The sequence below is a fragment of the Hippopotamus amphibius genome, chromosome X, assembly GCF_030028045.1.
Source record: "Hippopotamus amphibius kiboko isolate mHipAmp2 chromosome X, mHipAmp2.hap2, whole genome shotgun sequence".
In the NCBI taxonomy this organism is placed as follows: Eukaryota; Metazoa; Chordata; class Mammalia; order Artiodactyla; family Hippopotamidae; genus Hippopotamus; species Hippopotamus amphibius.
The window spans coordinates 30,644,554-30,672,033 of record NC_080203.1 but is presented as its reverse complement, the minus strand read 5'-3'; the positions used below and the strand labels follow the sequence as shown (position 1 = coordinate 30,672,033).

The following is a 27,480-nucleotide window of genomic DNA, read 5'->3' as shown; positions in this document are numbered from 1 at the left end:
TTGTGACGTAATGGCCAGTGAGGCAATGCATTGCATCACATTGTTTTACATCTTTTCTTAGCTTGCTTGCCTTTTTTCCTCATCCTTATTACCTTAGGCTTGCACAACTCCCAAATGGTTAGTACTTGATTTTCTGAATCAGGCTCTGTTTCATAAGACCCTGGTTAAGACATTTGATACTAGAAATGGTTCTAGAAAACAGACTATGAGGGTGGGGTTTTGGAGTTCTATTGTTCACCCATCTAAAAGCAGTATGTATCACTTTTGTTTTTTAGATTCTGCATATAAGTGATATCATATGATATTTATCTTTCTCTGTCTGACTTACTTCACTTAGTATGATAATCTCCAGGTCCATCCATATTGCTGCAAATGGCATTATTTCATTCTTTTTAATGGCTGAGTAATATTCCATTGTATATATGTACCACATCTTCTTTAGCCATTCATCTGTCGATTGGTACTTAGGTTGCTTCCATGTCTTGGCTTCTGTAAAGAGTGCTGCTGTGAACACTGAGGTGGATGTATCCTTTCGAACTATGGTTTTTCTCCAGGTATATGCCTAGGAGTGGGATTGCTGGTTTATATGGTAGCTCTATTTTTAGTTTTTTAAGGAACCTCCATACTGTTCTCCATAGTGGCTGCACCAATTTACATTCCCATCAACAGTGTAGGAGGGTTCCCTTTTCTCCACACTCTTTCCAGCATTCGTTATTTATAGACTTTTTAATGATGGCCATTCTGACCAGTGTGAGGTGGTACCTCACTGTAATTTTGATTTGCATTTCTCTAATAATTAGCAATGTCAAGAATCTTTTCATGTGTTTGTTAGCCATCTGTATGTCTTCTTTGGAGAAATGTCTATTTAGGTCTTCTGCCCATTTTTTGATTGGGTTGTTTGCTTTTTTGATATTGAGTCCCATGAGCTGTAAAAATGATACAAATGAACTTATTTACAAAACAGAAACAGACTCACGGATTTAGAGAACGAATTTATGGTAACCCGGGGGAAGGGTTAGGGGGAGGGATGGGTTAGGAGTTTGGGATTGACATGTACACACTGCTATATTTAAAATAGATAACCAACAAGGACCTACCATATAGCACAGGGAACACTGCTCAATATTCTGTAATAACCTAAATGAAAAAAGAATTTGAAAAAGGCTAGATACGTGTATATGTATAACTGAATCACTTTGCTGTACATCTGAAACTAATACAACATTGTTATCAACTATGCTCTAATATAAAATAAAAATTAAAAAATAAAATAAGAACAGGATAAATAAGGATAAATTATCAAAAAAAAAAAAAAAAACCCCAAAAGGATAAATTAAAAAAAAAAAGCAGTAGAGACCCTATTGCTGGTGTTAAGTGTATGAAGATAACCCCTGACACGAAATGGCACTGCAGTCACTTGAGCTTTCACCTGTGCTACGTGGTGTTTTATTGGTATGATATGGAGGTACAAGGCAAGATATGGGGAGGTCAAGTGGCTGTGGCACTTAATCGATATACGGACAGTGTTATTTATAAGGATCTTGGAGTAGAATGGTTGCTTTTGACTGCAGGAGGAACTCTGCCTCTATGGCAGATTTACAGGAGATCCTTATCTCCTGCAGCTGCAGGACGGACTGTCCTAAAAATCAGGCTCAGGATCTGATAATAAGGGTGGCAGAGATGCAAAAAAGACTAAATGTACAAACTTGTCAGGGCAATTTTTTCAAGATCAGATAGGAAAAAATTGGAACATGGAGATCTGAGATGGTTATTTGGATAGATGAATCCAAGTATTATGAACCCTCCAATTTCCCTGAACTTTTCTTTCTGGCAGAAGCAGCCCCTTTTCCCTTGCCAGAGAAGAATAATTTTCCTTTTCATGGAGACTATGTAATGATTTCACCTGAAGAAGCTGCCTTGTGAGATGACCTTTTTTCTCAAGATGCATCCCACCATCCTCATTACCTCCAGTCAATAACCAGAATCACATCTCAGCACAGCTTCGAAAGAAAAGTACACACACGGCTCCAGGAATTTTTTTATGCCCATCAATAGGGAGAATCGAAAGGAGTTCACAATCTCAAAAACATTATTTGCATGCAAGAAGCCAGATACACCCCAAAATACATACTGAGTGATTCCATTTAAATGACTTGCAAGAACGGACAATACAAATTTACGGAGAAAGAAAATCACAAAGTGGTTGCCTGTGGGTGGGTGTCAGGATTAACTGGAAAGGGCAGGAGGGAAATTTCCAGGGTGATGGAAATGTTGTTTTGAGTGGTGCTTACATTAGTATATACGGCTGTCAAAACTAAGAATTGTTTATTTTTTGTATGTAAATTATATGTCAATAAAGAATTAACAATCAGTTTACATGGCAAGGACATACTCACTGTTTTACCTCAGGGCTATTTTAACTCTCATTCTTTCTATAATAATATTGTATTCGGGGCTTAAACATCTTGACACTGAAGAATATAACACTAACCCACTATACTGATGAATATATTTACATCATGAATTTCTGCAGGTTTGGAGGTCTGGGGCAGAATATCCTCTCTAAGGTAAAGGACAAAACCCTGTATTTTGGTACCACTAATAAAGAGGCACAGCACTGATAACTCTTTTGGGATTTTGAATACAACACATGTAACACACCTCTGACTCATTTATTTGGTAATCTAGAAGGCTGCTGGGTTCACATGAGGCCCAGAGCAAGAGAGGGCTCTGCAGGAGGACAAGCTGATCTGCCTCCTGGGCCTTATGATGCATCAGATTCAGTGGTGCTAGATTAAGTCTCTGGCAAACCCCTAGGAAAGTCACCGTGCAGATCTCTAAGGTTCTGGAGGTGGGCCATGATGCCCTTGGTGGTTGGTGTACAATATTATGTTAGTTTCACGTATACTACATGGTGATTTGACATTTGCATGCATTGTGAAATAATCACCTTGCTAAGAATAGTATCCATCTGTCCCCACATAAAGTTATTACAATATTATTGACCATATCCCTTATGCTGTATATTATATCCCCGTGGCTTATTTATTTTATAAGTGGAGGTTTATACCTTTTAATCCCCTTTGCCTATTTTACCCCACTCCTACCCCCTTCCCTCTGGCAACCACTTGTTTGTTCTCTGTATCTATGAGTCTGTTTTCATTTTGTTTATGTTTGTTTTGTTTTTTAGATTCAACATATAAATGAGATCATACGATATTTTTCTTTCTGTCTTATTTTACTTAGCATAATACCCTCTAGACCCATCCATGTTGTCACAAATGGTAAGGTTTTATTTTTTTATGCCTGAGTAATGTAATATTCCAGTGTGTATGTGTGTGTGTGTGTGTGTGTGTGTGTGTGTATGCCATATCTTCTTTATCCATTTACCTACCGATGGACGTTTAGGTTGCTTCATATCTTGGCTATTGTAAATAATGCTGCAATGAACACTGGGGTGCATATATTTTTTTGAATTAGTGTTTCATTTTCTTTGGATAAATATCCAGGAGTGGAATTGCTATATTGTGTGGTAATTCTAATTTTTAATTTTTTGAGTGCCTTCCATACTGTTTTCCATAGTGTCTCTACCAATTTACATTCATTCCCACCAGAAAACTGTTCTTTTTTAAAACATCATCCAGTGTGCTAGTAAGACTGAGCATCTCTTCATGGGGCACTGTATTAGTTATCCCTTGCTGAGTTACACAATTGTCACAAACTTAGCAACTTAAAACACTGCACATTTATTATCTGGTAGTTTCCATGGGTTGGGAGTCTGGTCTTGGCTTCGCTCAATCCTCTGCTCAGGGCCTCACAAGGCTGCAATTAAGGTATTGGCCAGGCTGCCTTCCTTTCTGGAGCTCAGGGTCCTCTTTCAAGCTCATGTGGTTGTTGATAAAATTAAGCTCTTTTCAGCTGTAGGACTGTTTTTTGCTGGTTGTTGACCAGGGGCCTCTCTTAGTCTCAGGGACTGCCTCTGGTTTCTTGTCACATGGCCCTCTCACAGGTCCTCCTACAACATTGCTGTTTAGTTCTTCTTCCTCTTCCTCTTCTCCTTCTTCTTCCTCTCCTCCTCCCCCTTCTCCTTCTTCCTTATATACATTGTAGAGTGATGGCCAAGATCAAGATAATTAACACTTCTGTTACCTTACATAGTTAACTTTTTGTTTTTGGTGAGGATGTTTAAGATCTACTCTTAGCAACTTTCAAGTATACAATACCACGTTATTAACTATAGTCACCATGCAGTTTAGTTCTTAGAAGCCAGGAGGAGAAGCTCTCCAGTCTGCCAAGGTGGAGTCTTATATAATGTAACATAATCACTGCAGTGATTGTCCTGTCACCTTGGCCATATTCTTTTGGCTAGAAGCAAGTCACAGGTTCTGCCTACACATAAAGGGAAGGAATTATGTAAGCCTGTGACTCATTGGGCGTCACCTTAGGTATGTCCACCGCAGACACCAACTGACTATGAAAACGAGCTCCTCGTAGTAAAGTGGGTGTTATCTGACATACCGAGTTGTAAGGTTGGGCATGAACAGCAACAATCTATGGTGTGATGCAAGTGGTACACTTGGGAACTGGGCTCAAGCAGGTCCAGCAGGCATGAACAAAGTGTCAGAGCAGATGGCCCAGACAGGTGTCACCTGTTTCTGTGGCACCACTGCCCCTCTTTCAACCCACACCTGTGTTGTCTGGTGGTGTTGTTGTTGGTGGCGGTGGGGGGCTGTCTGCTGCTATTAACTGACAGAGGAAGAATGGATTCTGGCCCGATTCGCAGATGGGTCAGTGCAATATGTTGGCACCGCGTGGAAATGGATTGCTGTCCCATTCCAGCTCCATTCAGCAGGGGCTCTGAAGGGCAGTGGAGAAGGAAATACTCCCATTGGGTAGACTTCCTTTCACTAAAGCTGATCTAGCATCTGCCACAGCAAGGTGCCCAGGCTGCTGGCAGCCCTTATACAGCACCATTCTTCAGGGAGACCAGCCACCTACCTGGTGTCAGGTCAATTACTTGGATCCCTTCTATCCTGAAGGGGGCAGTGATCCTTCCTCAGCTGAATGGTTTTCTACTCTAGATAAGGACTTGCCTTCTCTGCCCACATTGCCCACACTGGCACCACGGTCTGAGCTCAGGCTTACAGAATGCTTGATTGAACAATAGAATGGGCTGTTGAAGCCTCAGCTAAGGTTCCAGAAAGAGGGTTGGGTGCTGTATATTATATGCCAGGATGTAGCATATGCCTCGATCCTCTGATTGATATAGAGTACTACATCCCTTAGAATACACAGATCCAGGAATCTGAGTCAGGATGCTTAGAAAAAAAATCCTGTAAATACTGCAGGAGGTGGGAGTCTCCTCACCTTGCTGGCATAACAGCAGTGACAGCATTGTTTGTGCTGATGGCAGCCATAGCTCCTGCCAGAGACAACCAAGGGTTTTAAACAGAGAATGCCATGATCAGAAGCAGCCGGAAAAGCTTAATGACAGATAAGGAGAGTGGAAGAATCAGATGCACGGAAAGAATTTTGGGGTTTTGGCTGTGGTGAAACAAGTTAGAGTTCTGGGATCATAGAGACGTGACTTTAAATCCTGCCTCTACAACTTATCTGCATGACCTTGGGCAAATAGTTTTATCTTCTGAACCTCACTTCCTAAATCTGTAAAAGAGATAATAATAGTATCTGCACACAGAGTTATTGTGAGAATTAATTCATGCTTGTAGTAGTATTTGTAAAATGCCTAAAACAGTGCCTGGCAAAGATCAATTGTTCAATAAAATTATGTGTGCAAAGAACATACTTCTCATTTTTAAAAAATTCTTTTATTTTTAATTTTTATTTATTTATTTTTCATACTTCTTATTTTAAGACAGACATGGTATGACTCTAAAAGCAATGAGGTGGGGCTTCCTAGGTGGTGCCGTGGTTAAGAATCCGCCTGCCAATGCAGAGGACACGGGTTTGATCCATGATCCAGGAAGATCCCACATGCCGCAGGGCAACTAAGCCCGTGCACCAAAAAATTAAAAAAAAAAATAAAAGCAATGAGGTGGAACTGTCCCAGAAGTTACCTGAAGAAGCTTCTTTGATGGTACCCTCAGAAATGCACCAGTGCCTGTGCCAGAGATAGATTTGCCTTGACACCAGTGAAGCTTGAACTACAGGGTCCTGTGTTTCCTCCAGGCCCTTCTAAAGCTCTGAGAGTGGTCCTAGGAATGTGTTCATAAAATCATGTGAACTGTATTTAAACTATATATAGTTAATTATATTTAACTATATTCTAAATTTCCTTTAAGTACATTTTCTCCAGAAATTCCCTTAAAATAACCACTGATTTTTCTCTTTTTCATTTCTGCATTTTGTTTCTGGTGTTCAGTAGGAAAGGATCTTTCAGTGAGCTATCTGCAACACTTTTCTGCAAATGATATATTGGTTTTATTTATTGGTTTTATTTCCATGTTTTGAGTAGCCCAGCTCTGGCCTCACGCATAATTGCATTCTGGGACCTCTCTCTGCATCTCTTCTATGTTCCATTCACCACTTCCTGGATTTCATATGTTCCTCTCAAGACGTTTCCTAAGAAAAGATGCATTGGAAATAAATTCTTTGAGAATTTGAATGTCTGAAAATTTCTTTATTCTCTTCTACAACTTCTTGTTGTTTGGCTGGGTGTGTATTTCTAAGTTGGAAAAAAAACTCCCCAGTGTTTAACTTCCAGTGTTGCTATTGAGGAATTGAATGTGATTCTGATTCCCAATCAGTATTCTGGGTATCTGTATGTGTCCTGTTGTGATTATTACCCCTCGGGAAGCTTAAAATACCTTATCTTTGGCACTGATTTTTCCAAAATGTAATGATGATAAGCCTTACTGGGGCTATTTTTTTCATTCATTGTGCTGGGCACTCAGTGGGCTTTGCTATCTGAAGACTCATGTCCCTTAGTTCTGGGGAATAGTCTTGTATTCTTTTTTAAATATTTTGCTTCTCTCCTTTTTGACTGTTGTCTCTTTCTAATATACCTATTAATCAAATATTGGATATCCTGGACTGGTGCGTTGATTTTATTTTTTTATCTCTTTCTTCTCCATGTTTGATGAAACCAGGCTTCATCAGTAACTCCTAACCTCAGTATATGGGGAGGAAATGTGTATAGATGACTGGTAAATGGCTGAACAGAGTGGAGGAAGGTCTCATCCCAAGTGCTCACAAAAGAAGACCAATGAAAAGCAAGCTCATTCTCCCTTCAAAATTCCAGATAGGCTTGATAATTGGAGGAACCATGTAACTTTGACAGTGAGTACAGGGTTGAGGACCTTGGAGATAATTTAAAAGTCTGTTTATGGAACAGTTTTCACATGCCCAATGCACAGTGAGGCCAAACAAACTGGGACGTCAGAGTTTGGAGCAGAGAAGGGTTATTGCTGGGCAAAGCAATGAGAATGGGTGGGTCGTGCTCAAAACACCCAAACTCCTCAGGGTTTCAGGGAAGCATTTTTAAAGGCCAGGTAAGGGAGAAGAGTCACAGGGTGTGTGACCAGCTCATGCACAATTCTCTGATTGGTTGATGTTGAGGTAACGGTGGTATCACAGGGGTTAACATCATCAATCCTTAGGCGCCAGTGGGTCTAGGGGCTTGTGCTCATGGTCATCATGTAGTTAACTTCTTCCATTTGGTGGAGGTTTTAGCATCTGTAAAACAACTTAGGAAATGTGCATCATGTACTGTTATCTAGGTACTTCAGGGAGGAACTAAAGATTCTGTGACTGCCATATGGCTGATTTACTGTTTAAATTCTTATCAGTTCTCCTGGCCCAACTGCTACTTTTGTCAATATGTGTTCATGTCCTTTCAACCATTAGTTCTTTTTTTTTTTAATTTTTAAATTTTTTATTTTTTTTTAGAACTTTTATTGAGTTACAGTTAACATACAACAAACTGTATATATTTAGAGTGTACTATTTGGTATCCCAATCTCCCAATTCATTCCCCCCCAACCCTCCCCGCTTTCCCCACTTGGTGTCCATATGTTTGTTCTCTACATCTGTGTCATTATTTCTGCCTTGCAAACTGGTTGATTTGTACCATTTTTCTATAGTCCACATATATGTGTTAATATACAATATTTGTTTTTCTCTTTCTGACTCACTTCACTCTGTATGACAGTCTCTAGGTCCATCCATGTCTCTACAAATGTCCCAGTTTCATTCCTTTTTACAGCTGAGTAATATTCCATTGTATATATGTACCACATCTTTTTTATCCATTCATCTGTTGATGGACATTTGGTTGCTTCCATGTCCTGGCTATTGTAAATAGTGCTGCAATGAACATTGGAGTGCATGTGTCTTTTTGAATGATGGTATTCTCTGGGTATATGCCCAGCAGTGGAATTGCTGGGTCATATGGTAGTTCTATTTTTAGTTTTGCAAGGAACCTCCATACTGTTTTCCATAGTGGCTGTATCAATTTACATTCCCACCAGCAGTGCAAGAGCGTTCCTTTTTCTCCACACCCTCTCCAGCATTTACTGTTTGTCAATTTTCTGATGATGCCCATTCTAACCCAACCATTAGCTCTTGATCCAGGCTTTTGTGACTCAAGAGAAACCTGGGAGACTACAGCTTTTCTACAAACAAGAGGCAGGCAGAGGACATGGTGGTGGGGGTGTCCTGTCTCCAGAAGGTCCCATAGGGTTCTTCTCAATTACAAGGTGACTTTGGAACTCATTCTAGAAGACAATTTTGGTTTTTGTCTTCTAGTTGTACATATCATGACGGAAGGCACAGTTGTTGAGCCTGAGTAGCATACTAAAAATAGGGGAGATGAGTGGCCAAAATGTATACTGAATGCAATATGAAAATATATTTCTGTGTTTTCTCATGTCACAAAATATCCATGTTGTTTAATTTTCTTTACATTAGATAAGAAAAAGTATACATTGGGGGACTTCTCTGGCGGTCCAGTGGTTAAGACTCAGTGCTTCCAATGCAGGGGGCATGGGTTCAATCCCTGGTCAGGGAACTAATATCCCATAGGCCGTGCAGTACGGCCACAAGATTAAAAAAAAAACAAAAGAAAGAAAAGAAAAAGTATATATTGTCAGCCAGATATAGCACTTAGGGCCTTCTCAGCTCTCTTCTGAGTGTGTGCCCGGTCCTGGACATGCATGTGGCTTTCTAGATTCCCAGGAATATGTGGAAGCTTTTCAAAGCCCTTATTCCAAAGCATCTCATTGCCCAGCCTTTCCTCCCAAGATTTTTGCTTAGTCTCTTGTTTCCCCAACTGTTCTGCCTTACCCCAGGTGGCAGCTACTAATGTTTGCCTTCAAATGATTTTGACAGTTGCCCCCCTGGGTAGTCACCTCAGCCCTGGGAGAGTTCTGAGTTACTCTAAATAAAGGTAAGCCCTTTGAGTTGGTCTTTCAGGAAGTCACCAGGCAAGTTAAAATAAACAGACGCAATTCTTTGAGAATAAAGTCTGTTCTGCTGTACTGGGTACTGGGTACTTATACCAGGAATGTGGGCTGCTGTTGTCTTCAAGGTCACTGCTGAGCTGGGGAGCAAGGAATTGTTCCAAGGTAAATTAAAATGCCACAAAACTCTCTTAGCAAGATCCAGCTGCTTTCTCTTGATTGAGCATGCCCCTGTTTTTGCAAGCTTTTCATTAGTATCCAGAGTTCTGAAAAAGTTGATTCTGATGGCTTTTGGCAGTTTATTCATAGCTTTTGTGGAGGGATGAACTTTTGGAGTTCCCTACTCTACCATTTTTGCAGATGTCACCTGGATTCTTCCTTGTTTTTGATGGCCTTGACAGTTTTGAGGAATACTGGTCAGGTATTTTTTTGAACACCCCTCCATTGATATCTGTCTGATGTTTTTGCTCAAGATTATGTGAGGGCTATGAGATCTGGGAGAAACAGCACAGAAGCAAAGTGCAAGTCTCACCACATGATTTCACAGGTATATACTATCAGCATGACATTACTGGTAAGAAGAGTGTGAGTGTAGTGCTTTAGAGGTTTGGGCTCTCAAGTCAAACAAAACTGAATTCAAATCCTGACTCCTCCAGTTGTTTGAGTAAGTGATGGAACTTTTCTAAGCCTCAGTTTTCTCATATGTAAAGCAGGAGTAATGATAATAGCTACCTCATAAGGTTACTGTGGGGAATTGAATGAGAAAATTCATGTGAAGTAATTAACATGATGTCTGACACAGGGTGAATGCTCAATACATGTGAACTAGTACAATGAGAGGATTTGTTCATGTGTGGGGGTATACACAGGAGCAATTTTAAAGATAATATCAAGAGAATCCGAAGTGCTTTTTGTTATATGAAAAAAGTGCCATAGGGACTTCCCTGGTGGCACAGTGGTTAAGAATCTGCCTGCCAATGCAGGGGACACAGGTTCGATTCCTGGTCTGGGAAGATCCCACATGCTGTGGAGCAACTAAGCCCAAGCACCACAACTACTGAGCCTGCGCTCTACAGCCCCTGCTCCACAGCAAGAGAAGCCACCGCAATGAGAAGCTTGCTTACCACTGTGAGGAATTGCCCCTGCTTGCCACAGCTAGAGAAAGTCTGCCCACAGCAACAAAAACCCAGTGCAGCCAAAAATAAATTTTAAAAAAAGTGCCATAATTTTTCTTAAAGATATGATGGGAAACCCAGAGTTCAGTGGGGTTAGATATATTTGGATAAAATGGGAAATTTCATATGTGAGGCATTATTCCTGAGGGCAGGTCAGATAGATACTGTAGCTAGAACTCCTAGGTAGCCAGGGGCTAGTATAAAGCCTGGCATTTGTGGTCAGGGAGGGACCGTAGAAGAAAAGGAAGGGCTGAAAACTATGTAGTCATTAAAAGCACTACTGTTGGAATCATACAAACCAGGGGTCAAATCCTGGCTCTCTTTTCACAGGCTCTGTGACCTTGGATAAAGTGACAACTTCTCTCGGGTGAAGTTTCTTTATCTGTAAAATGGGTATGATAAATTGAGGTTAAAAGAAATAACCCAAGCAAATGGCCTAGAACATTCTCTGTCATATAGTTAGTGCTCAATCAATGTTAGCGGCTCTTTGTTACCTAGCAATGGTGACTTGGTCGGGAGACACACCATAGCAGCTGCAAATCTTTGAGTCAAGGAGGACATTTTGTGCCAAGAGGTGGCTTTAGGAAGCTTTGCCTTTCAATATGTAGCTTGTTTTGGGCTCCTCCCCTTTGTAGTGGGCTCGGTGCCTTGCTCAGGCCTGCTGCAAGCTGCCCTAGGAGCAGGGTGCTTTTGTGATATTTGTGGTGGCTTAAAAAAAATCTTAAAAAAAAAAAAAGATTTTCAGTGTACAATCAGAAAGAAAATGAAAACCACATGGAAAATTCAGCTCCTTCCAATGTGTTCTTAGTCTCTCATTCTACATCCTGCTAGGTCCTCTTCTGCAGATGATGACTGAGAATATCCTCTTTAGAGTAATAAATCACAGGAACATTAAATGCATCCTTGCAGCTGCACTAGGGCTAGTTAGAGGCCTATTCAAGAAAAGGGCTTATGTGGAGGAGTTTTCCCCCGCCTTTTAAAAAGCCACCTGTACCATTTTTGTCTTGGTTTTTAAGTGGAAATGATTTTAAGATGTAATTTTCTTCCTCTACTTGTGTTTATGATGTACAAATACTTCTTTGTTAATAGGGAAAGCAAAAAAACCCCAAACCCAAATGCTAAACCTAATTAAGTCTCTTTAGACAAAGTGTGCCTCTTTAACTTTCCAACTTCCTTTTTTGAGTTAGAAATTTCAGGGCTGGACAAGATGCAGGTGGAAGGAATTTCTTCATTGACAGCTGGCCCTGAATCTCTCACATTCCTGGAAGTGCACTAGTTCAGGGTACAGAAATATCTGGGAGAACTTGGGCTAGTCTGCAAAGAGCACGTAGTGTAATCTAAATCCTTTTCCTGTTGATTGGCAAAATCCCAAAAGTTCTTTCAGGCTAGGAGAGATAGCTTTGAGAAGAAAATTGGGACCAGATCATCTAATCCAGATGTGGAAAACCAGGACTTGAGGAGGGAAAAAAAACTTTTATTATAAACTAGGCCTTGAAGGAAAAAAAATCTCCTCTTTATAAACTAGACCTTGACTAGGGGAAAATCCTTTCATTGTAATCATATCAATTGTAGTTAGATTCACATAATGAGGTTAGCCATGCAATTTGGAAAAGATGATGATCGGCCATGTAGAATGATGTGAAGAGTTCTAGAAGGGCTCCCTCAACCATAAAATCATCCCTAGTCAGGTTCATAGTGCCTCATAGCCCTTCATCAGTGATTCTTAGTCCTTTCTCGGTCAAGGATCTGCTTTAAAATTGGTGAAAGCCCTTTCCCTGCAGAAATGCACATGTGTGTGCACATGTCAGCCTACATTATTGTGGGGGTTCACAGACTCTTATGAACTGCTCTGGGGAGTCTTTGGGTGGTCAGTGTTTCTCATAGTTGATTTTCAAGAGTACGTAATGGGCAGTCTGCCCACATATAGACCACTGTTGAGGTAAACTGAAAAGAAGCCCTATCACATTTTTATCACCATTACATTAAAATATTATTTAGAATAATATATTTAATAATAACTTAATGTAAGGGAGAGGGATGAGATTTAGGGGGAATATTTCACAAAGGTGTATAGATCTACCTTGGTGATGCCCAGCTTGACCACAGATCAGCTTCCATATTGAGTTGGTTTCTTTCCTTCTTATTTCTACTAAATTTAGAAAAATCCAAACTTTAAAATACCCCAGGATAGATGAAATAAGAATGGTAAAATTTGATAACTTATTTGTCTAAGTTAGGTTTCCCCAAAGCAGAGTCTGAGGCAAGAACTCAGGAGTAGTTGGGTATATTTGGGGTGTTGTCCCAGGAAACAGCAGTGGGGTATTTGGGAGAATTAGAGAAGGAGGAAAAGTCAATGTGAGGGTGCATTGTGAGGTTGCTGCACTGGGCCACAAGGGCTTGATTCTGGTTGGGCTTCCTGAGAAGAATACAGAATATCTCCCAGAATTGTCCTCCTGATGGATGAGAGGTGGTAACTCTCATCCACTGGTTCCTATCCCCACCCCCTCCACCCTGTTTTAGGTTATCCCCAAAGGGATTAACACTCCCACACTTCCAGGCTGTGCTTTCATGTGGAATGACTTTGGAGAAGGCACTGGGGCAGAAGCAGAAAGAGAGAAGCTTGATCTTGAGATGGGATGCTCTTGGGGTGATGTGAGTCTGAGCTTGCACAGAGCTGTCCATCATAGCTCTGGCTGAAATCAGAGGTGGATGGAGGGACTGTGATGTAGGGCCCCAGAGGCACTTGCACTACTACTGAATCTGAGTAGTGGGTACATGGAAGTTCCTAGTCCTATCCACCCTACTTTTGTGTATGTTTGAGAATTTTTCATAATAAAAAGTTAAAAATCCTAACTTGAAATCATAGGTCATTGGGGACTGTCTTAAGTATTTAGTGGCTTTCTTGTATAGTTTTGGGTGTTTGGAACAAACATGGGCCCAGAAATTACAATGATAGTTCCCTGCTGACACTTTGAAGCACTCCATCAGATGCTAAAGTCCTTGAACAAATCACACTCAAAGGCCAGAAGGTTGAATAGTTAAACCAGGAAGTAGATGGGTGAGGATTCACTGATCACTTCTGTGATGATTCAGTTCTACAAAGTGTGGTGGCACGTTCTACTGAAAGACTTGGATGTGATGTTTAAATGTCCTCAACAATATGTAGTCTATTTCTTTCTGTGAGAAGTGAAGAAATCTCCATATGTTTGGGGAGAATCAAATTCTTAGTGATAAAACTGCCCCATAGTTTGGTCTTTTAAAAGAAATCCTGCTCATTTCATCTTTAACATTAAACATAGTGATATTTCATCACTGAAGTAATTACTTGCGGTCTTTTTGAGACTTTTTGACATGGCTATGAAGTACCTCTTGAGGAAGGCATTTAAAATCTGAGAAATTATCCTTAGTGTCATTATCAATGTCATCGAGTCTTTTTCTCCCCCCATCCTTTGTTTCCATAACTTGTGAGAAACTGATTTCTCTCAACAGCTGGGATGCCTAGAGTGGAAAAGTGGAGTTTGGTATTTGCTGCATTTCTTTGTACAGCATGCTGGGAAGACATACCCTTAGGGGCCACAATTTGATTATATTCATAATTTTTATGGTTTTTTTCAATACAGAATGCGATCAGGGGACATGTTGCTGATCGCTAATTGTTATCAGCGAATCGAGTAGTGAGTGGCTTGGCATTTGGGTGCCACCTCTGTTATTTGCTTAGCAACATATTTCTGGACTGTGTTTATGGCTAATGCTCTTCAGAATTGATCCCAGTGCCCCCTTTTCCAGTCTACTTTGTGACTCACAAAACACACTTGATAACCGAATTAAAAATCTTTCCTCTTTAAAAAAGTTGCTGTATAATTGACGTTTAACGTTATACTTAGCTTCAGGTGTACAGCATGATGATTCAAAATGTGTATACGCTGAGAAATGACCACCACTATGAGTTTAGTTAACATCTGTCACCATACAAAGTTGCACCAACTTTTTTCTTGTGATGAGAACTTTTTAAGATTTATTCTCAACAACTTTCAAATATGCAATACAATATTATTGACTATAGTCACCATGCTGTACATTACATCCTCACAACTTATTTATTTGATAACTGGAAGTTTGTACCTCTTGACCTCCTTCACCCATTTCACCTACCCCCAAACTCTCTCCCCTTTGGCAACCACCAATCTGTTCTTTGTATCTATGAGTGTGGTTTTGTTTTGTTTTGAAAAACCTTTCCTCTTATGGGGAGAAACTGGATCACTCTTACATTGCCGGTGAGAATGTAAAATGGTACAGACATTCTGGAAAAGAGTTGGACAGTTTCTCATGAAACTAAATATGTAACTACTCTACAAGCCAGCGATTGTACTCATGAGTGTTTATCCCAGAGAAGTGAAAACTTATGTTCACACAAAAACCTCTGCACAAATGTTCACAGCAGCATTATTTGTGATAGCCCCAAAATGGAAACAACCCAGATGTCCTTCAGCAGGTGAATGGTTAAACAAACTGTGGTATATCTATGTCATAGAATACTATTCAGCAGTAAAAAGGAATAAATTATTGATACACACACACAACATCTTGGGTAGATCTACAAAGAATTATACTGAATGAAAAAAGCAATGCTTAAAGGCTACATACTGTATGATTTCAAATGCATAACATCCTTGAAATGAAAGAATTACAGAAATGGAGAACAGATAAGTGGTTGACAGGATTAAGGTGGGGGCAGTGGGTGGGGCTATTAAAGGACCACAGAAGGATCCTTGAGGTGATGGAAATGTTCTGTGTTCTGACTGTATAAATGTCAGTATCCTGGTTGTGATATCTGTACTATAGTTTTACAAGACAATCTTATTGGGGAAACTAGGTAAAGGATACCTGGGTTTCTCTCTGTATAATTCTTACACTGCATGTAAATCTACAATTATCTCAAAATTACAAGCTTAATTTAAAAAACTCCTTTCCTCTTATGGCATGTGATTTCAGGGTCAAAAATGCAAAAAAGTCATGGAACACTTCTCCCTGTATATATACCACTCCTATGCCAAGAGTCTGCATATCAGCAGTTTTGTCTGACTCCACAGTAAAATATCTGCTGGCACCCACATGTGTTAGTAATTGCCCTTCTACATTGTGTGCCATAGATATTATGGATGTCCGCTGATGTTGTTTGCTACAGGAATTTTGCCAGTAGTTCATTCTGCTTTCTCTAAGTCATTTGTCATTAAAATTCTGCCTGGTTTTACAAGCTTCTTGGCAATAAAGTGACTTGTGCTTGTTTTGCCAAGAGGCCTAACAACTTTGAGGGATACTCCTATCGCTTTATTATCTTCTCTGCCTTAGTCACAATATTCATCAATTTCATACAGCAAGGAATTACTTCATGCTTGTTCTCAAAAAATTCAATTGGTTTACCACAAGGTTCACTGTACTTTGTTTAATAATTATGTAAAAGCTTTGATGATTCATCCTTCAATTTGATAGGTTTTATTACAAACAGCATGCTGGAAACTAGGGGCAAAGGGATGGCAGGTCTAACAAAATCAGATTTTCAGATATTTATCTTCTTACTTCACATTTGCATTTTTGGCTGCTTGTGTGCTATTGTCACATGCATAGATTTATTTGTCCCAGCACATACAGATTCATATTCTGTATTCATACTGGAGTCCTGGTCACTATTTACGTTCATGATGTTTACTGAGTTGTAGCATTTAATTTACTATTTTTATTGCAACTTTAATATTCAGTGAACCTCTTTTGAGTGGTTGATTTGGTTGAGGATATAATGGTACACAAGAGCAATAACACAAAATGCAAATTTAACAAGCATAAGCAATAACATGCAAAAGGTACAAATATATGTTAACAGAGGTGAATTGTACCCTGACAAATGAGTGTTGACAAATACAGCTCTTATTCATGCCCAAGCTTGAAGAACATAAGGATTGTTAAGAATGTGATTGCTGTGAAAAATCATAATTAGCCTTACATCTCAAATAAGTAGAAGGTATGTGAAGAAATAATCACATTGCTTTTTCCTCTGCCACTTGATAGATTTCTGGGGAAATTTAGTGGTCTTGGACAACCCAGAGTCCACGCACCATGCTTTGAGAAACCATGCCTAAGGGAAAGGTTTAATATGCTGCATATTAAACACATTTATTAATACATTAAGTTTTAATTCAAGTTGTTTGAACTTGATTAAACTTAATCGTCAAGTTTCTACTCTGGGTAGGAAATTGTGACAAAACAGATGTTTTTGGGACTTCCCTGGTGGTGCAGTGGTTAAGAATCCGCCTGCCAATGCAGGGGACATGGGTTCAATCCCTGGTCCGGGAAGATCCCACATGCTGTGGAGCAACTAAGCCCATGTGCCACAACTACTGAGCCTGTGCTCTAGAGCATGCGAGCCACAACTACTCAGCCCACATGCCACAACTACTGAAGCCTGAGCACCTAGAGCCCATGCTCCCCAACAAGAGAAGCCACTACAATGAGAAGCCTGAGCACCGCAAGAAAGAATAGACCCTAATCACTGCAACTAGAGAAAGCCTGCGTGCAGCAACGAAGACCCAATGCAGCCAATAAGTAAATAAATAAATTAATTAATTAAGAAAAAAAAAGATGCTTTTTCCTGACAGGGAAAAAGGTATGGCATCTTCCATAATAATGGAATTGTAGCTGGGGTGAGGCTGTCCATCTGGGAACTACATTTCCCAGCCTCCCTTGTGGTCAAGTGTGTCTGTGCAAGCAATGGAATGTGAGCAGAAGTGATGTGTGCTTATTCTTGGCCCAGCCCTTTACACATGTGCTCCTCTATGCTTTCTTCCTCTTTCTGTGAGCAGAAACATGGTTGTTCCTGGAATACAACTTCAGTTGGGCAGATGACACTGTTGTCCTAGAGGAGGGTGGAGAAACATGATGGGATGGAATGAACCCAAGTCCATGAATGACTGAATGGAGCCAAGTAGCCCACTTATGTGCCTTGGGCTGTCATGTGGAGAGTAACTTCATTGTTCTTTTTTTGCTGCATTTTTGGGTCTTTATATTATAGCAGCTTAGCCCTTTAACTCTGATAAAGAAAGGGAAATCCTGGAGGTCTGAAAGCCGTAGTTGATAGGTTGTGTGGAAGAGTGGTTCTTGGTGGTACAGGGCAGGTAGGAGAACAAGGGAGCCAGGACTTGGCACAAAACTAGTCACTACAGTAGGTGGGTATTGGCAAGTGAGTGCCCCCCTGATTTCTAATGCTGATTCTGATGGTACTGTCAGGGGAGACAAGAAAGAAGGAATAAGTTTAGTCATGAGTCATGCAGAAATGTAATAGTGTTCCTATAGTAAAGATTAACTAACTCAGGGGAACTGGTGGCACTCAGGGTCACCCTGTTTAGGATTAGAAGGAAATGAAACCAAGGGAGCCACATTAGGCCTAGGTCATCCCTGGGCCTTGTGATGCTAGATCCAGGAGAGTGGCAGTTTTAAACTCCCCAAATGGTGACTGGGAATCTTGATTTACTTAAGTCATGGTTAATATAAAAACTACTGCAGTACTTAGTCTGCAGGTATGGCTTCAGCTCTAAAGATTTGGGGCTAGTTGAAATCAGAGCAAAATCTCATTTACCTCGCAATTTGACCTATAGCTGATATAGTGCCTTGGCCATGGCTAGGGCACATTTACATAAACTAGAAAAAGTGCTCTCTTTTCTGGGCACATGGCCTGGCAAACACACAATGTACCAAGTTAGGAAAGAAAGCATGGCTTGGTGAGTGCACTGCATCTTGCATTTCAGCCCCCATTTGCCTCCATGATTGGTCATCTTTGTGCAGTGAACAACATGCACAACTGTACATGATGGCCTTACAGACTACCAGAAGTACAATGAGAGTGAAGAATGAAATTGGAGAATGAAGGACCAATTCAAATATGACCCACTGACTTGGAAAGGCAAAAAGAAACTACTTTAGAGAAGTGTTACCGAATGCAAGTTTGTGTGCCCAAGGCACAGTGAGGCCAAACAATACCGAAATGTGAGAGTTTGGAGCAGAGAAAGATTTATTTCAAGGCCAAGCAAGGAGACAGGTGGCTCATGCTCCCCGCAAACCCCAAACTTCCGCTGAGTTTCAGGAAAGCATTTTTAAAGGCCATCAGCTTGTGCACAATTTTGTGATTGGTTGATGGTGAGGTAACAGGGCAGTGTCACAGGGGTTAACATTATTGATCCTCAGGCTCCGGTAGGCCTGGGGGCTATACATCAGGGTCATCAATGGGGCTTTCATATCTGTAAAACAACTCAGGAAATGTGCATCAGATACTATTAATCTAGGTACTTTAGAGAGGAACTATAGCAGAGGATGTGGGGGAAGGGCCTCCCTCACCCCAAGGCTCCATAGGGTCTTGCTTGATGACTGAAGCAAAAGGCGAAGGGTGGTTTAGCAAGTTTTAAACTTGATATGCAAAAGGCTATACTCAAATATACGATGTATTTTCTTGTATTTGCTCATGCTGTTTCCCATCTGAAGCATCCTCTCTGGTTATAGAATTCTTATACATGCTTGAAGTCTCAGTTCTAGACTTAACTCTCCAAAAAGCCTTCCATGATCTCTGTAGAGATCCCTCTCTCCCTCTTGCTGCATAATCAAATGGGTAATCCATGCTCAAAAAGATGTCTGTTTGAGTGACTGAGAGTCTGGAAAACTTCTCCAGTCCAAATCAGTGTTAAATTCCATGTAGGGAACCTCCAACAAGCTCCCCACGGTAGGGTATGGGGACCACGTGGGACCAATCACCTTAAAGTCTTTCCCCTGTTCAGACACTATTTTAACAAATTCTTGTAGTGGAAAGAGCACAAGGCTCATTGCCTAGTTCTAGCTCTAGTCCAGTGTTGCTATTAACTAGCCACGTGACTTTGAGCAAGGTGAATCACCTCTCTGGCCAGCCTTAGTTCCCTACCCTGTAAAATGAAGAAATAGCTTGTTGTAAAGAAACACAATAAACAATGTGGTAATGGAGCTGAACTGTGAAGATGTATTAATATCTATGTTAATACCTAACTTCTAGCTCAGCCTGAAGCAACTTTTCTTTAGTGGTGAAAGGTCACAAGATATTTTATGTCTGATGACCATAAAACTATATGAAACTCGAAGAAAATATAACTCTCCTTCTTGGCCTGTGTAATTTTTTTTAATGTCTATGGTAAATATGTTTCTTTTTTAAAAAATTTATTTATTTATTGGCTTCATTGGGTCTTTGTTACTGCGCACGGGCTTTCTCTAGTTGCTGCGAGCAGGGGCTACTCTTCATTTTGGTGCACAGGCTTCTCATTGAAGTGGCTTCTCATTGAAGTGGCTTCTCTTGTTGTGGAGCACAGGGCTTTAGGCGCGCGCGTGCGTGGGCTTCAGTAGTTGTGGCTCAAGGGCTCTAGAGCACAGGCTCAGTAGTTGTGGCCCTCGGGCTTACTTGCTCTGTGGTATGTGGGATCTCCCCAGACAAGGGATCAAACCCGTGTCCCCTGCATTGACAGGCAGATTCTTAACCACTGTGCCACCAGGGAAGTCCTGGCCTGTGTAATTTTACTTTCCTTGTTGTTATTAATGGGCTGCCACCACATCTTTCTCCTGTAAGAAGTTCATTCATCCATTGTATTTAGGGTTGCTAGATTTAGCAAATAAAAGTACAATAAGATCCCTCCATATTTGTTTAGTACTTCAAAGGTTATAAAGATGCAGGATAATGGAATGGAATACACTATAGCAGCAGAAATAGCCTTGCTATCTAAAGCATGTCCCTTCACTGGCTACTCTAGGATAACCCAGGAGCTGGTTAGAAATGCAAACTCTGGGCCCCACCCCAAACTTATGGAATCCAAATTTGCATTTTAACAAGGTCCCCAGGTGATAAATTGCACGTTAAAACTTGAGAAGCCCTGGGCTAGCTGCTAATCTCCTCCCCCATCTGCTCCACAGCTGCTCCTAAGCTCTGGAGTAGGGAAAGGGGAGGAGGGTTGTCTAAAATGTGAACTCTCTGTTGGTCCCTGTGTTGTAGGGACTGTAGCAGATTCAGTGGTTTTGTAGGGCAGTGCCACATAAATAGCAGGTAACGTTGAGTTTTCTGTCTGGGCCACGTGCTAAAATGAAGTCAGAAACCACATTCACAGTATGATGAGAGCGCTGTGTGGAGGCAAGCCTGGACCTGGGTCGTGTTGTCATCTCTGCCTGGTTGTGACATCTACACCTGTGAGTACTCTTAGCTCCCCTTTGGCTCCATTTTCTTATCTGCCAGGCCCTCTCCCTTTTTCTTTCAGGTGCTGGGTGTCCCTGCCCACCCCCCTCCCCCCAAATAAAGTGAACCGCTGGAAAGAAAGGTGTGTACTCTAGTGTGAAATTAAGTGTGTTTCTCTTCCCTGGGCTTGTTACTTTCTCAGCTGGCTTCTTCTTTGTGAATCCCCTTTTTAAAAGGGATTTCAGTCCTCAGCTAGCTATTAGACTAGGGTATTGGGGGAGGAGCTGGGTCATTCATGCCTCCTTAGAATAAGGACAGCTCTCTTTCTAGGCTGTTGGCCCCAGCCCTACCCACATTCCTTAGTCTCTCCACTTGGCCAGTCTCTCACACAGTTTCCCTTCCTGCCTTTGTAAGTCTTTCCCCCCTGCCCCACCCCACCCCTCCCAGTCTGGGCTTTGTTGGGCTTTGGGTGAAGCTAGACTGCGGATGGCTGTGCCCCAGAGACCAGTCAGAGTCACAAAAGCAACCCGGGGAGGCCCAGGAAACCAGAATAGGAAGGAGCACAGAGAAGTAGGCATAGTATGGTGTCTGTGGGTGTGATAAGAGGGGACTGGGGACTAGGATTCAGAGGCAGTTTTCAGAAGAATTAGGGAGTTGGCCTCAGATTTGGGAACCTGACATGCTGACCAAGCATCCAGGGAACAGAGAGAGTCATGACTGGGCACCAGTTATTAGCAAGAAACCAGGGACTGGACAGAGGTTCTGAGGTCACAAAGGGCCAGAAGCTGGGAGAGATTTGGACCTCTAAGTGGGGTTGGTTGCTTTAGGAGCAAAGGTTCAAGTCCTGTGCTAAAGTCCCACCATTTGTTTTATTCATTTGAGTTAGAGACTTGGGCATTATAGAGTGGGGGTTAAGAATATGGGTTCTGGATCCAGCCGACTAGAGTTTAATTCTTGGCTTCACCACTCACCAGTGGTGTATCTTTGGATAAGGCACTTAATTTTCCTGTGCCTCTGTTGCCTCATCTGAGGGATGCTGTGAGCATAAACTCCAGGCTTCCATCCCGCTGCTCCTCAGACTCACCTATGATCATTGGTACATGTTCCCTCTGCTTGGAATACCCTTTTTTGTTAATTCCTTTTCATCTTTCAGGCCTCAGTTCAGAAATCACTTTCTGTGCGAGTCTCAATGAGAAAAATGCACTGTGTTTTCCTTTGCTCTCATACAATACTTTTGACATCAGATATGTGGATTTTCCACACCTAGCAATTCTGTGACATCAGCTGGGTGTCCTACAAGTCAATTCTTTTCCAACACTAACTGGAGTTATCGCAGACCTCACAGGTTAAGGGCTTAATCCCAGAAGACTACCATGCACTGAGGTGCCAGTTGTAAGTTCAGGTTGTCACCTGTGCTTCTCACTGTCTGTAAATTGAAGGTTCCCATGACCCACTCCTTGGGTTTGATCATATGCTGGAACAGCTCACAGAACTCAGGGAAACATGTTTATTGGTTTATTACATAATAAAGGATATAATAAAAGATACAGATGAGCAGCCAGATGAAGAGATATGTACGGTGAGATCTGGGAGGGTCCTGAGCACAGAAACTTCTGTCCCTGTGGAGTTGGGGTGCGCCACCCTCCTGGCATGCAGATTTGTTTGTCAACCCGGAAGCTCTCCACACCCTATACTTTTGGGATTTTTATGGAGGCTTCATCACATAGGCGTGATTGATCATGAACTCAACCTTGAGCCTCTCTCCCCTTCCCAGAGGATGTGGTGCAGGGCTGAAAGTTCTAAACTTCTAATTATGGCTTGGTTTTTCTGGTGACCGGCCACCATCTGGAAACCATCCAGAAGCCCATCCAGAGTTGCCTCATTAGAACAAGAGACACTGCTATCACCCAGGAAATTCTAAGGGATTTAGGAGCTCTGCGTTGGGAACCAGGGTCAAAGATCAAATGTTAGAATCAAAGATGCTCCACCAGGGTCAAAGATCAAATGTTAGAACCAAAGATGCTCCTAGTGCTCTTATCACTTAGGAAATTACAAGGGTTTTAGGAGCTCTGTGCAAGGAACCTGGGGGAGGGGGAGTGGCACGCAGAGACCAATGTATATGTTTCTATTATCTGACAGGGTCCCTTTGCAGACCTGCTTAGAATGGGTGAGATGCCCTCCTTCATGCTCTCACAGCACTTGCTGTTTCACATCATGCTCATTTCCTTGGAAATTGCTCATTTCCTTACCTGTATCTCCCATGAGACCCTCAGCTCCACGAATTTTTAGATTACATCGTTTTTTCTTTTTTTTTTTTACATTGCTGTCTCAGCAGTGCTGACACATGGTAGAAATTCATTAAATGTTTGTTGATTAAATAAATAAAAGTGAGAGACTCCAGGCTTAGATCCTTTGGGGAGCCATAGCCAGACAGGATTTCTCTGTTAAAGGGAGTCAAGGGAGGGAGGGAATACGGGGATGTGTATAAAAACAGATGATTGAACTTGGTGTACCCCCCAAAAAAAAATAAATTAAAAAAAAAAAAAAAAGCTTAATCTACCCGCAGCTGAAAAATGTAGAGCCAGAGCCCCAAGGCCTGAGGTCCCTTTCAGATGAAGTCCCCCTCAGGAGTGGAAGTGAAACCCTCCCGGCCCCCACCTTACCTGCCTCCTGTGTGTTGTGTGGGCCACAGTGGCATTGAGAGGAACAGCTTTCAATTTGAGGGGGGTCCTATACAACTTCCAAGCTGCTTTGGCAGCCACCATCTTTCCCAAGCTAGTTTGTGTAATGATGCCTCGAGGCTGGTAAACAAAAATAGTATAATACCATTCCAAGCATTCTGGGAAGTACAGTATGTGTGCTCCTGCTTGTGGCATGTGAATATGTCTTACATCATTAAGATGCTGCTTTTCCAAGTGTTCATAAACTCTTAAATTTATTTTATTTTAATAGACCTCTCCGTCTGTCTTTGTGAACAAAATGATAGCCTTCACCAGCAGAGCTGCTGGAGCCAGGATGGGGGCTTGAAGGCTGTGGGGGCCTGAAGAAATGGGCTTAGAAGTCACAGGGGACGGGCTGGATAACGGGCCCCTCCTTCCTCCTCCTGAACTCTGCCACTTCCTTGGAGAGCAATAACAGAACATTCTCAGGGAACTCTAAGTGACCGTTGCCACTGCCTGGCCACTTGTAGAGACGTTCTACATATTTCTCTAAAACTTGCAGGTGGTAGAGTTCACTTGGGGAGAGATCGTTTTGTGTGAGAAAAGTAAACAGGTAACACAGAACAAGTGAGAATTGCAGCCAGGGAGGTACTAGCTGCTCTCAACATGGGCAAACTAGCCATCTGTACTGATTGCAAGTTTGGGGCACCGGGGATAGGACTGGAGAGTTTGGCCCTCTTTAGATAATTTGGAGAAAAGTACATTTAATCTTCGGAGACCCTGATTTCTTGCTCCATTATCAAAGGACAATTTAGAGTCACATTGCTGCCTGCAGGGTTCCAGGGTAGGGTTTTGCCAAATCTGCTAAATTTTCTCCTTGGTGTATGCCTTGAAAAACGCTGCTATAGTTGGCCTTCTGAATTGGCAGGTTCCACATCTGTGGGAATTCAACAAACCATGGATTGAAGCTATTTTGTTTAAAAAAAATTCTAGAAAGTTCCAGAAAGCAAAATTTGAATTTGTTGCACCAATAACTATTTACATGGCATTTACATTGTATTTACAACTATACATTGTATTAGGTATTATAAGTAATCAAGAACTCATTTAAAGTATGCGGGAGGATGTGTGTAGGTTATATGCAAATACTATACTATTTTATATAAGGGACTTGAGCATCCCTGGATTTTGGCATCTGGGGGAGTTCCAGGACTAATCCTCCATGGATACTGAGGGACGACTGTACTTCAATCTACTCTAAACCTCTTTTCCCAACAGGGAACCCAAATCAGTTAAGGCTCTTGACACTTTTAGCCTAAAGTCAATTTATCCTCATAAATAGAAACCATAGGATTCCAAAGGAAGCCACTGCTTGTGGAATATTCAATAGGAGAAAAACCAAAAAGGAGACTTGCTTAGACTTCTTTTTCCCATGCCTATTCACATGGGAAAAAGAATCCAAATCTGGGGATCTGAGAGGATCACCAGGGGCTTCCTCAGATACTTAAGTGAGAGAAATGATGCAGATTCAAGTGAAAGACAGATTGAACTGGAAGCAGCATCAGTGTTTGGCTGAGTGGCTTTTGGACAGTGAGCTGTAAGGAGTTTGTTTCCCTGCAGATGTCTTAAAGGCTCCTGTAAGGGAAGAGCTGTTCCCGTGTGTTTCAGGGAGTAGGGACTGGCAGAGTTTATTGCTAAGTGACCACGCTATAGCCTGTTTATAGCACAGAAGGGCAACTTGGCCCACTTGAGACTGTATTGTCTATACTAGTATTTCCTTAATATTTTTTAAAAAATATATATTTGGTTACACCAGGTCTTAGTTGTGGCAGGCAGGCTCCTTAGTTGTGGCTCACCAGCTCCTTAGTTGCATCATGTGGGCTCCTTAGTTGTGGCATGCAAACTCTTAGTTGCAGCATGTGGGATCTAGTTCCCTGACCAGGGATCGAACCTGGGTTCCCTGCATTGGGAGCGCAGAGGCTTATCCACTGTGCCACCAGGGAAGTCCCATTCTTAATATATTTTTTTCTTTTTTTTTCTTTAAGAACTTTTATTGACATACAATTGACATACAATAAACTGCACATATCCAAAGTGGACAATTTGATATTTTTTTTCTTATTAGTAATATATATATGGTAATCCCAATCTCCCAATTCACCCCCCGAATCCCACCCCCCTCCCCCCGCTTTCCCTGCTTGGTAATATTTTTGAATCAACTTTTTTTTTTATATTTAAACACATTTTCATTAAAAGGAAACTTTATATCACTATCATAAATCAAAATCGTATCAATACCCTAAATAAAAGTGTAATAACTAGCTTGTAACTGTTAATTAGAAATGTTCATCTGGGCATGACTAACAATCATCTCGCGTCTCACTGGTGGTTTGCCTCACCCACTTTGGGCAAAACTACATTGTTCTAAGCAATTTCTCCATCCTCAGGATTATAACTGGCCTTGAAGGCCATCTAATGACCCTCCCTTCCCCATCCCATCCTGAGATAGTGTACACAATCTTTTGTTTGATAGCCTCCTGCTTCAGCTTGAACTTCTTTTTTCCCCCCAGCTTGGAGAATCTTAGTTCTCTGAGTAGGCATTGAACCCTGACCCCAGCAGTGAAAGCACCAAGTCCTAACCACTGCACCACCAGGGAATTCCTTTGACCTTCTCTTATGAGGACATGGAAAACCTTTTGCATCTGACTAGAAACTGCCATCACACATTCTTCTTTGCCCTCTGATGTTGACATAAGTATATACCCTTTGAAGGACTTTTACTGCTAGTGGAAACCTAACATAAGGCCACTTGGGTGTCCTCACCTTTGTACTCTCCTTCTTTCTCTCTTCTAACTTAACCCTTGTAGGGAGGAGGACCAAGGAGCACACAGGTGACGCTGGTGTGTTGGAGAGAATACACAGGATTGAAGTTTGATTTATGTGCATTACACTGAGGGAAACAAAAACCAAACACAGTGAGCTGGGTCCAGTAAGAAATCCTTAGTCTTGGGAGGGAAGGGGAAAATTCTCAATGCAGATGTGTGCGTCTCCTGGTCCAGCTGCCTTTCAAATCATCTCGGAATCTTTTCAGAAAAAGAAGGTGGAAGAGAAGGGAGAGGGTGGGTCTCTAAATTAAAAAACAAAAAAAACAAAAAACACCCTGGTAAGCCTGTTTGGTTGTTCCTCTAAGAAAGGGTATCACAAAGGGAAGAGGCATTGTCATCCATCCATAACATTACAAAGCACGGTGGCTTTGGCATCCCAAGGGCCTCAGTGCCTCAGTGGTAGCTGCAGATAGTAGCGCCCAGCAGACAGAGTTCCTTAGCACAGGTACCAAGGAATAAACAGGGGGGCAGTGGCAGCAGCCCCTGGCAGGAAGCAGCTACTCCTTATGCACTTGAATATTATTCAGGGTTTTTTTGTAAGAGGCTAAGTTCCATGTGAGAGATAAAGTCAAGAGCTGATAAAATTTAGGAGAGGACTGGTAGTATGGCCTTTTATATACCTGCAGGCTGGCAAGGCCTGGGTGAACTCAGATAATAAGCAGCTCAGAGAAAAACTCTGTGCCAAGGCAGATGAAGCCAGTTCCAGCCATCACAGAACAAGGGGTACATGCCCTTCTAAAGAAGGTCTTTTTCAAAACTCTCAGAAAGACCTTAAAATATAATACTTGGAAGCAAAGCCTGCAACAAAAACAGGAGGTGTCCTGCACCATCATTATTGTGAATTAGCCGCTTGATCACTGACCATCACTTGAACATACGCGCACCGCAGCAGCAAATGGGTCTGGGTAATTGGAGGCCAGCTCTTTGTCCACTAGAGAGACAGAGCTATTAGGGTGATGTCTGGGTGAGTTACTGAAGGGGAGGGAGGCACTCATAGCAAAAATGGGTCCTTGAAGAAGTTTCTTGTATGATGGCTCAGAAAGAAAAATGGGACTCTGGCCCCATTTGCTGATGTCTGCTGCATCTAGGCAGGAGTGGGGTCTGTCTGTGAGCTTC

General features: G+C 41.7%; 1 long non-coding RNA gene across 2 annotated transcripts in view; it reads left to right on the top strand.

Moving 5' to 3' along the window:
• The window catches only part of LOC130842320 (uncharacterized), a 166,276-nt gene that overhangs the window by 79,927 nt on the left and 58,869 nt on the right, over positions 1-27,480 (top strand). The window contains exon 1 of one of the 2 annotated variants that reach the window (XR_009050401.1): positions 20,630-20,833. The exons of the other annotated variant lie outside the window; for it this stretch is intronic. This is a non-coding gene — a long non-coding RNA (uncharacterized LOC130842320). Of the gene's footprint in view, positions 1-20,629; positions 20,834-27,480 lie in introns of those variants that run through there. 2 annotated transcript variants of the gene reach the window in all.